Consider the following 11,138-nt stretch of genomic DNA (forward strand, 5'->3'; position numbering starts at 1 on the left):
GATGGCAAAGCTGGTTAAAAGACCAATTTCATATCTGGGTATTCATAAATGTTTTAAAAACATAAGATTTGTAGGTTATTTATAACACTGCTTTCTGCCTTCAGGACTATAAAGTCATAACCTGTGGGGTTATCTTTTCCACCAGAGGAAAGTTATTTGCATCTCTACCAAAACTAAATCTACCAATTAATATGTCATTTCACTAACTCTGGGCCTTAGTTAATAGTAAACATTGAGTCACACAAGGCTATACTCTCTAGATCAACATCATTCAGTAGAAAGAATATACCAGTCACGTATGTATTTCAAAATTTTTCAGTGGGAACATTAAAAAATAAATAGAAGTAATTTAATAACACACTTTATTTAACCGAATATATCAACAATATTCTCAACTTAACATGTAATATAGTAAGTTATTAATGAGATATTTTATATTCTTTTTCCATAGTAAGTCTTCAAAACCTAGTGTCTATTTTATACTTACAGTGCACATGAATTTGGACTAGTCACATTTGTGTGCTCAGTAACCACACATGGGGGAGTGGCTTCCATAGGAGGGTATAGTTTTAGATGATTAAATCATCAGGTGGGCTTGTTAAATAATGCCTAGGGTGACAAAAGATGATGCTGTACTTTTTGGCCTTCTTTCCAAGCTTTGGATCATTTCACTTAACACTTCTTACTAGGAATTTAAGTCTTTTTTTATTGGATCCCAGGATAATAAAACATAGGAAATCGAGTTTTTTCACAGCATTACCTCATTTAGTATAATAAATTTGTTTTTCAAAAAGTTATTTTAAAGACATTTTTGCCCATCATATATATTTATGTTGGTTAAACTTTTAGTGGAAGATCCTTTAAATTATAATTGGACTATTCTGACAAAATCTATCACCACACAGATAATAACTAAGATGTATAGAGGATTCCTATAAGTCAGCTACTCTAAATCTCTTTATTTTTGTTACCTCTTACAAAAATTCCTTAAGATATTATGACTGTTTTAGAGATGGGGAGGTAAAAGAGTTTATATAACTTGCCAAAGAATTCACAGCTGGTAAGGACAACCTAGAGATAAAATCCAGGCTTTCTTAACTGCAAAGCCTGGGTTTTTAATGAACATATTAGATACAGGAATGACTTCCAAATTAACTCTTCCAACTCAGATGTATTAAATTGCTAATTATTTGCAAGGCAAATTAAGATTAAGGATTTATAACTCTCTATTTACATTGTGAGAATTATTTTTTTTTGTTTTCCAAAATGAGTAGGAAGAACCTATACCAAAAAGAAAAATGTTTCTGTGAATTACTACAGGAATATCACTGGATAAAAAATTAATAAAGGAGAAAAGCTATTCATATTAAGTTTAGTGAAATTAAATTCAACACTTTTGCTCTCTCTCATTCCTACTTTATAGGTTTGGTTTGTAAACTGCTCTTATTTGATAAGAAGAAAGCACCAGGGGTTAATTCTGATTCTCATTATCATAAAATACAACTTGGAAGACCTTTCAAATTGAAATGGAAATAAAAAATTGAAAGAAAAAAGTAGCTAGGAAAAAGCTCCTGGCTTAATGATTTTTGAAAGGCAAAAATCTGCTTGAGAAAATGCAACCAAGGGAAATAAAATGTGGCCTTATGACAGTAGTTTGGAATTTTTCCTCTTTTCCTATTTTTTGGTTCAGCTTGTATAAAATAAGGATTAATATAGTTCTTGAATATGTGGTAGGAATTACCTATAAATTTTTCCTTGTTTGGAGCTTTCTAAGAGAGAAAACTTTCGGCTAGTAATGTGATATGTATTTAGTGGTTATTAGTGTATCCAACTTGTTCTTTCATCTTTTAATAATTTCACTTTACATTTTTATGTTGTTTGTCCATTTAATTTGTATTCTAATCTACTGTTAAATTATTATTTATAACATAATTTGATGCTTCAATGTCTTTTATCTCTTTAGTTATTTCACCTACTTTATTCTGTATTTCATTTGCATTCTCACTCTTACTGTTAGTCAATTTTTTCAAGTGTATGTCTGACTTACTGATTCTTTTTTAAAGATAGCTTTCAGTTTTGTAGATCACATCTGCCTTTCATTTCATTTAATGCCATTTCATTACCTTTTTTATTCCTTTGTTTCACATTTTGTTGGTGTTCATTTATTCTGCTAATCTTTTTCTATCTTCTTTATTTGAAGGTTTAGATGATTAATATTCTTTTTCCTTTCTCAATAATATTCCCCAAACCATACATTAACCTCTATTCATGGCTGTATTAGTTTTGAATTATCTCCTAGAATGAGAAGTGCACATTCTGTAATGGTTCATTATGTTTTCTTAGCTCCACTTACTGCATTGGTCTGGTATTCTTATTTTTTTTCAAATACTTGTCCCCTCAAAGGGAAAATTTGCTCACTAACTTTAATTTGATATATATTTTATCCATCTCATCCCAGATTCCTGTTGAGGCAAAATACTGTGTTTCCTTTACAGAGTTGTGAAGTTTTTTGACAATTTGACTATTGTACTTGCTTAGTTTTCTCAAAGAGTAAGAAACAAAATATAAAGGTTAAGAATTGAGAAGTTTTAAAAATTAAAATCATGTGAAAAGGTTAGATTCTCCTGAAGGGCAACCACAGATTATAAATGAGCTGCCACTAGTTTTCCCAGATTTTAACATTAAATCTCATCATTTTCAACTTTTGTTTTAACAACGAAAGTAAATTTCCAAAATAAAAATCATGTTCAGTATGACATTAATTCTGCTCAAAAAACATTTATGTATACATATAAATATGAGAAAATATATATGAAAATATTTTTTTATATGAAAATATTTAAAATGTTCACATCAGAATAAAATTTTTCTTCATATATTGATACATTTTCTAAATTTTCTTCAAATTGTATGCATTGCTTTTGCAAGTAGAAAATAAACAATGCCAAAAAGCAATGCTAGTAACAATTAAAACCAAGTGAAAATTATCCTTGTCAAAAACCCAGATATTCCCTTGAAAATTTTTTTCAAGTGTGCCAATGTACATATATTTTTGGAATCAAACTGCATGTATTCCTACCAGAGCCTGGCCTGTAAAACTGAGTATTTTCATGTTTGGTAGAAATTTATTTATAGAGGGAAGATTAAACTTCATAAGTTACAAAAGAAGGAGTGAGACAAACCAGAAGTAGAAGAAACTCTTTCAAGGATTGGAAAAAAATTTATTTTAAAAAAAGTCTCAAAAATCACTCCTATCTATCTGAAATAATGCTGTAAAGACCTATGATTTCAGGAAAGGGCAAAAATACCTAGAAGAGGAAGCTAAATAGGAAAATAGTACCAGTTAAAATGCTTAATACAGACCCAGGTGACATGAAATTTCATAGTCAGAGACAACCTGGCTGAATGAAGCAATTTCAGACTGACCATCAAACCTTCACATTCAGATAAAATTATGTTAAAAGCTGAGTTATTTGTTTGTTTTTTTTTGAGAGTTGTTTGAATAGCAATATGAGACTATACACTATTTAATCTTTAAAGTCCCAGTCACCTCTCAACTTCTATCTCTGATTTCACATTTATTTAATCAGGAGTAAAGTTAGACACAACCATCAACAGACTGGGACAAAATATTTGTAACACATACATGAGACAAAGAGTTAATATTCCAAATACACATAATTAAAGAAATACAAGAAAACACATAATAGATAAATATGTAAATAATATGAACATAAAATCATAGAATACCTATAGATAGCCCTAAAACCTAAGGAAATATGCTCAACTTCACCATTAACAGAGAGATGCAAATTAAAGCCAAATGTGATATAATTTAATACCAATTAGATTTGCAATAATGAAACAGAGCATTAAGTGCTGGCTAGGGTCTGTGGAAATGGATAGTCTAACATTGTTATTGGAAGTATAAAATGATTATGATATACTTGGGAATACTTTAGAAGTGTTTATCAAATTTTTAAAACAGAAATATAATTTGACCCATCAGTAACACTTCTAGTAATCTATTCTATGGAAAGAGTGATATTCACATGAAAAGTTATACATAGAAACCTTAAGTATTATTTATAAAGCAAAAAGCCTGAAAAGAAAACTATAGGTACATCTATATGGAAATAGTACATCAATATAACATACTAGCAGAAGGCAATTTTTAAAATGAGATCAATCTATATGTACTTATCTGAAAAGTAGTTCATGGTAAGTAAAAATTGCAAGATAAAACCAAAAAGCATATTTATATGTATGTGTATGCATGTGTGCATATTTGCATTTATATATTTATGTCTACATATTAGTCTGTGCATTTATAATGATGATGATGATGACATAATATACTCAGCCCTTACCTTCACATGGATTGATCAACCAGTCTGCAAAACTACCCTCTGAGCTAGAGATTAGTATTCCCTTTTTAAAGAGACCACAGTTTGCCCGAGTCACATAGTAAGTGATGGAGCTGGAGTTAATGTCAACAGTTGGTCTCCAGAACATGCACCTTTTAAACCTTTCATTAAAATCCTCTGAACAGGTCCAGTCTGAAACAGGACAGCAGACCACATGTCCTGGGTAGTGCTGGCAAGTTCTCAGGATCCCAAAGATGCTACTAGACTCTTGCTGCTGAGTCATTCATGAGCATTTTGAGAGTTCTTGTGTATTTTTTAAAGGCTTGGGGTCCTTTTCTTCTCCAACAATAGGTGGCTGAATTCTACTTTTGATCTCTCAATTAATACTTCTATGGAATAAAATGGAGGGTCAGTGAATTTAAAATATTAAGGTCCTGATAGCCAAGAAGTAGCTTTTGGAGACAACACTACATTTCTATGATGAGAAGCTTTTTATTGGAGCCACAATAATATTGATTTAATTATGAGGTTAATGAGAATATTAATAATTAACAACTAAAAGCAGTGAGGAGAAATTTTCTACATTTGCATAGAGTTGTACAAAAATGGTGAGCCAAAGAGAGGCCTCTTCCCATTATTATGGTCAAACAATTGCATTAACAATTGGGAAAGGCCCAGGTACAACCTGCTGCTTATATTTCTCTTTGTGAAAGTTTTGAGCAATCAAGTGACTATCCAAAAAAATAAAAATAAAATCATGTCATCGTCAGGATTGTGTGGAGATTATTAAGCCCTTAGTTTAGGAAAAAAACAATGATTTCCAAGGCTAATTCAAATCAGACGCAGTCTGAAACTCACAGAAAGTAGTTTTCCAGTGAGAAAGCTCCATCTCAGGGAACTTCAGGACAACTTTCAGAATCATTCCACTGTGCAGATACATGTTGCACAGTTTTTTACCTCATTCTGTAACCAATCTCTAAGGCTTTTAAAAACAATTGTTTTGCTAGTCATACATATTCATTTGCTATGTATTTTAAATTAAATGTAAATGCTATCCTAGAGCAAATAATAAATAAAGGTTGGTGAGCACATTCTATAAAGGTTCTAGTAACTTGTTATGTACTTTTATGCACAATCTAATTTAACCTTTACAAAAAATGTGCACGTGTTTTCATATATACGTGTTCAGTACATATTCAACATCCCCTTTTACAAAGAGGCCACTAAATAAGCCAAAGGCCACACTACTTATAAGTGGAGCATCTGGAAAACAAACCCAGGTAGTTTGGGTTTTTTTTTAAGGCAAAGTCTAGATCCTAATTACTATACTCAGTCCCTCTAAGAGTTATAAGCAGGCACAGGGCAAGACACATGTTTCAAGTGTATTTTCATCTCTAATTTTATCACTGGAAAAACAACTCTGCTAAACTATATTCCTAAATTACTAAGTATTTGACATAATCTTTTGTCACAAAGTTTGATGCACAAAAAGAAGGGTTTTTATTCTTCTTTTTGAGTTGAAGAATGTCTTTTCTATGTTTTCTAGGATAAAAGAAAAAAGTGTAAAGCAAAAGTAACTACCATATTTTTTGATGACTCTAGAGGAACATTCGATTTCTTCACAGGTTGAAACACCAATTTAAAATATTCAAATTTCAAATCTTTTCCTTTTATATGAGATGGAACTTTAAACTTTTTTCCCATTTCAACTTCATCGTAAAACTTTGAGAATTCCTTTGAAAGATGGGTTGAGCATTTTCTGTAGAAAAGATTCACTTTTAGTCTCATAATCCCAAGAGGGAAAGTTGAAGGCTGTGTGAATTAGAAATCTGCCCTGGTCATGCAAATGACAAAAGGAAGTTAACCTCCCAACAACCTTCTGAAAGACATAGCCCTTCTCTTGAAAAATGAACTAATTTTCTTGATATGACAAGGGAGAGAAGCCAGCTAGTTATACTGTAATATTAGAAAGCCTGCTGGGCAGAGGCCTCAGAGTAGTTCTCATCAGCCTTGCAACATCCTCCTTCACATTTTACTACTCATGAATAAAAATGTTTAAATTATCATGCACTTTTGAAATAAATGTTACTAAAAAGATAGTGTTTTAACATAGAAAATTCTCCCTAAAACAAATCACTCAGTTTAAACTATGTCAATAACATTAACCAAGTTTACTTACTAATCTTCTTTTGGACAATTGTTCTTTGTACTGTCTTATGGAAATTCCAAAAAAAGGTCTTTATCTTCCTTATAAAGTTACTTGATTATAATAACTATTCATTATTTAACAGTTTAATTTGGAAATTTCTTGAAGAGAGGGAAAACAATGTCTGTAGATGGGACCTCAAACTCAGAGAGGAAGAAAACTTGCCAGTGATGAACACACGTATGAAAAAGCAACTCACATGTGCCAACTGATTTGTAAATAGAAGACATGAGTCAGTCCATTCCTCGTCCTGAATGTAGATGGCTTCAGGACATCACAAACACTTCCAAATGTATACATCCATGAGGCTCTAATAGCTTTACTGGTTTCACAAATATTTCAGAAGGCAGTTACGGCAAAATGACTTTTAAAACCACACAAAGCCCTGAACACATCTCCTCAGACAAGGGAAACAAAATAAAAAATGAACAAGTGGGACTATATCAAACTAAAAAGCTTCTGTACATCACAGGACACCATCAGCAGAACAAAAAGGCAACCTACAGTATGCGAGAATAAATCTGTAAATGACTCATCTGATAAGAAGTTAACATCCAAAATACATAAGGAACTCATATGCCTCAACACCCAGAAAACAAATAACCCAGTTAAAAAATGGGCAGAGGACCTGAACAGACACTTCTCCAAAGAAGAAATACAGATGGCCAAAGGCACATGAAAAGATGCTCCACATCACTAATCATCAGGGAAATGCAAATCAAAACCACAATGAGGTATCATCTCATACCACTCAGTATCCAAAAGACAAGAGATAACAAGTGTTGGTGAGGATGTGGAGAAATAGGAATCCTCCTACACTGTTTGTGAGAATGTAAATTGGTGCAACTGCTATGGAAAGCAGTATGGAGGTTCCTCAAAAATCTGGAAATAGAATTATCATTCTACCGAATAATTCCACTTCCAGGAATTTACCTGAAGAAAACAAAATCCCTGATTTGAAAGATATATGTACCCCTATGTTTATTGCTGCATTATTTACAATAGCCAAAATATGGAAGCAACCTAAGTGTCCATCAATAGATGAATGGGTAAAGAAGATGTGGTACATAAACACTTCCAAATGTATCCAGCCATTGGAATATTAATCAGCCATTAAAAAAATCCTGCCATTTGCAACAACATGGATGGACAGAGGATATTATGCTCAGTAAAATAAGCCAGATGGAGAAAGACAAATACCACATGATTTCACTTATTTGTGGAATATAAAAACAAAGCAAAACAGAATGAACAAAACAGCAGTAGACTTATAGACACTGAGAAGTGACTGCTGGTTACCATGGGGGAGGTGTTGGGATGGGTGGGTGGAAAAGTGAGGGGGCTAAAGGGGCACAAAAATTCTCAATCATAGTATAAGCTGGTCACAAAGATGATAGTGTATTATGAAGAATATAGTCAATGACTCTATAACATCTTTCTGTGTTGACAGATAGTAACCACACTAATGGAGGTGATGATTTAATAATATGGGTAACTGTTGAACTACTGTTTTGTATATTTGAAACCAATATAAGATTGTATATCAGTGATACTTCAATTAAAAAAACACACAAAGCCCAAGTTAATTTTTTAATAAAGATTTTTTATAGTGGAGAATTTTAATCTTGTGCAAAAGTTGTATACTAAGAAAATCATGAACCTCTCCTTGCCCATTACTCAACATTAGTGGTTATTAACACTTTACCAGTTTCATCTATATCTCTCCAACTTTATTCCTGGAGTACTTCAAAGTAAACCTCAGACATTGTGTCATTTTACTCATAAATATTTTACTATATATCTAAATGAAAATGAGACGCTTTCCTTTTTTAACCTCTTGTCTTTAAGGAAAATATACATTGCATTGTTTTTCATTGCTTAAATAATTAAGTGTTGCAATCACATAATAAAGGCTATAAATGCAAGAGGATCATAATCAACATCATTGGAAAAGTTATAGCTGAAAGGCAAAGAATATTTTGCTGTTTTTTCCCCCCTCTATGAAGGGCTCACCAAGTTGTTTCCTCTTTGCTTGTTTCCTTGATTCAATAAGTTAATATGTTTTCTGGGTCATTATAAGCCTTACACAATATAAAGCATAGTATCCTTAACAATCATTTGAATGTTTTTGTAATGATAGTTTGTAGGGCTACAGGATTTCAAGACATAGACACAAGTATTTTCAACACATTCTTAAATGAGTCAGTAATAAAATGGCAAATTAGTAACCCAGGTTTCACAATTCATATAAAACACTTCCTGAATTAAAGATTTTTCTTTTTGTCATGTGGATAAAAAATATACAGGAAAAAACGGAATAAGAACCATTATCTTCATCCCCAGTAATTCTCTCTGTGCTATTCTTTGTGCTCCATGAATTTCTTTAAATTCCTACATATTTTTAATTGTAATAAGTTTTATGAAAGTTTTATATGCTAACACTTTTTAAAAAGTCTATCAGATAAACTGTTAAATTTTTGTTGCTATTTTATTTCTGTTTTGTTTTGCTTTAGGACTTTGGCTCTAAGATGCCCATAAGTGAATTGATTGTACTCCCTGGTTCATGGCAAAGTTTTATTCTCAGCCAGCGCACCTTCTCTCCTTTATGTTTTATTTTATGACTTACCTGTTCATTCCTCCATCATCAATCCCCTTCCCATCCCCACCTGGCCCTGGCTCACATGCAGTTAATGTGGGCTCTTCCAATCCACAGTCCACATGCTTCTCTGCCATATGAAAATATGTGCACCCATGAAATTTACTATTCATATAGGTACAAATATAGGTACTATTGATATAGGTACTATTTAATGGTACAAAAGGCATCGCCTTCTGTTTCTCACCATTTTATTCATCTTTGTAGTTTTGAAATCTGCCTACACGGCTATACCTTCCCATTGGCTCTGACACTGCCACTGCTCCACTCACAAATATCCACATACCATATTTTACTGTACGTTTGTCTATTTTTGAACCCTTGGGCTGCCTTCAAATTTGTTCTACCACAATATGCTTTGGTGGACATCGCTGTACATGTTTCCTTCTGCGTTTGTGAAGAGCATCTCTGGACACACCCAAGAGGGGAATTTGCAGGGGGCACAAAGTACATGTCTACAACTTTCACTAAAAGCTGCCAGATTGCTCTCCAAGAGGTGAAATCATGTTAGAGCTGCCCCTCTCAATATTACATGAGGTTTCTCATGTCCCCCCATCTTAGCCAGCCTTTGATATTATCTTTCTGTATTTTGACAACCTGCTGGCCCTGCTTTGGTCATAAGCATTCTCTGGTATATAAACTCCAAAAATAATGGTGATGTCTTCTCTCAGTAATCTTGGAGGGGTTTGCTACTTCTTATATAGTAGTAGTAATAAAAATTGATTTTTAATCTATAATAAAAATATTAAGAAGAAAGTGCTGTTTCAACATGATGTGGTAAGTAGGTTTACAAGAAATGAACAATTTTCACAACAGCAGACATTTAAGACCAATGAAACCTTAGTATTGAGCCATGATTATGCCTTTATATTTATAATATTATGTGTAATTTTAAGCTACCTAGTGAAAGGGAAAGTCCTAGATCCTGACTGAAGCTTTAAAAAAGATAAGCAAAAATTTTAGAAAGTCCTAGTTTATCTAAGGATAAGAAAGATGAATACACTTCCCTAGAGATAACTTTCACTTTCAATAATCACATAAGCTTTGATATGTACTGGGGTTAAGGGTCCCTGCTGATTATTAACCGAGTTTAATGACTGTGTTCTCAGGGCTCTGACACACATTATCTCCTTTAATCCTCACAACACCCAAGTCTTCAGACTCCAGGTTCCATGCTTATAGCTCAGATCATCTGGTAAATCAAACCTAAGTTATTACAATTTAGCAGAACTGCCAGTAAATGAAAATTTTAATTTTTAATTACATTTTCCCATTATTTATAATCAAAGGAAAATAAATAAATAGCATCTTTGAAGCATTTCCTTCTTCTGAAAAAAAGTACACTTCCTGTCTTTTACATATATTTAATTTCAACAGTCACAAATACATTGATAGAAATAAAATGCCTTTCAACTCTAAGATTCTACAACTTGAGAAATGAAGATTATTTGAAGCCAACTGTCTTTTTGTTTCTACCAACACGTTCTAATGAATTGTACAATGTATCAATATTATTTAATATATTTGTTATTTATTTCAAGGATTAAGCTTGGGCACTAACATTCTAGACGAACACCTATCTTGAATTCAACCACAGGCTCCACACCTCAAGCCTCCTGACTCTTGGTAAGACACTTATTCACCTTGGCAGTTTCTATCTAGAAAGAGAGTGGATTGGTAAACTGATTAAAAAAAAAAAGAACTTAACTTAAAATCAGCTATTCAAACACACCTATCCAGCGTGTATTACCATAAAGCCAGGGAAGGAAACAATGAGACAAAGTCTCAGAATGAGTCTACAGTCATGTGAGAGAAAACACACTTCCGAGTGTGGTAACTGCTACAATGTGAGAGCATATGAGGAGTATGGGGAGCATAGAGGATGCTGAAATGTAGACTTGGAGACATT

Source organism: Manis pentadactyla, chromosome 7, assembly GCF_030020395.1.
Source record: "Manis pentadactyla isolate mManPen7 chromosome 7, mManPen7.hap1, whole genome shotgun sequence".
Taxonomy (NCBI): domain Eukaryota; kingdom Metazoa; phylum Chordata; class Mammalia; order Pholidota; family Manidae; genus Manis; species Manis pentadactyla.